The sequence below is a fragment of the Eleutherodactylus coqui genome, chromosome 7, assembly GCF_035609145.1.
Source record: "Eleutherodactylus coqui strain aEleCoq1 chromosome 7, aEleCoq1.hap1, whole genome shotgun sequence".
NCBI classification, from domain to species: domain Eukaryota; kingdom Metazoa; phylum Chordata; class Amphibia; order Anura; family Eleutherodactylidae; genus Eleutherodactylus; species Eleutherodactylus coqui.
Genome location: NC_089843.1, coordinates 208258137 through 208258989, shown reverse-complemented (window position 1 = coordinate 208258989; position 853 = coordinate 208258137). Strand labels below are relative to the sequence as shown.

The 853-nt window shown below is 44.8% G+C and overlaps 1 non-coding gene across 1 annotated transcript; it reads right to left on the bottom strand.

Moving 5' to 3' along the window:
• Positions 1-410: 410 nt before the first annotated feature.
• LOC136573899 (U2 spliceosomal RNA) lies at positions 411-598 on the bottom strand. The gene has a single exon (XR_010786111.1). It is a non-coding gene; the product is annotated as a U2 spliceosomal RNA (small nuclear RNA).
• Between the last annotated feature and the right edge of the window lie 255 nt (positions 599-853).

Genomic DNA, 853 nt, shown 5'->3' with positions numbered 1-853 from the left:
GGGAAGAGAGACTTTATGGGCCCCCTAGGGCTCCGGGCCCCAGGTACGACCGCACCCCCAGCACATACACCCATGACCCGAATACGTGGAGCATACAGACGCAGGCTGCCAGGATACGCTGTGCCTGCCCGATGTTTCCAACTTGGCTATTAGCGCAGCGGTAGGTACGAACTATAGAGTGCGGCTGGCATATGAACTGGTGTGTGTTGTTTTGCTTCCAGTTGTACCTGTGCTGTGCACACTCTGGCAGACGCAGCTGCTCAGTGGATACAATGTTGCGAGCTCCACGGCAGCAGACGGGCTGAGTGTCAATCAAAGTGCTCGTTTGTTAGCAGCAGAAGCAGCCACAGCTGCGCTGCACCTCTTGCTCGTCAGTTTTGTTTTTCTGCTTTTGGAAACTGCTGTAGGAAAGGGGGTGCACCGGTCCTGGAGGTACTGCAATACCAGGTCAATGCGCGGAGTGGACAGAGCAAGCTCTTTTTCCAGCTCCCTGTTCTAAAAATCCATTTAATATATGGTCCCCAGATAGGGGACGTATCAGATATTAAACTGATAAGAACAGATTTTTTTTTAAGTTGACAAACCCTCCAAATGGGGGGTGTATTTATTTACACAACATATATATATACATAGACTTTTTTTCCAAGTGTTTGTCCATAGTACATTAAAAACACATTAAATAACATCTTTAAAACATACCATTTAAAACATCTGTCTACATATAATACACGTTGTAAAAACCATACCAAAACAGTTTAAAATTCACGTAAAAGGGCACTTGGTGACATCATATTATGGAACTCCATTCTGATAAAAACCATTTCCTTGCTAAAATTGGAAAGTTTTTCCTATC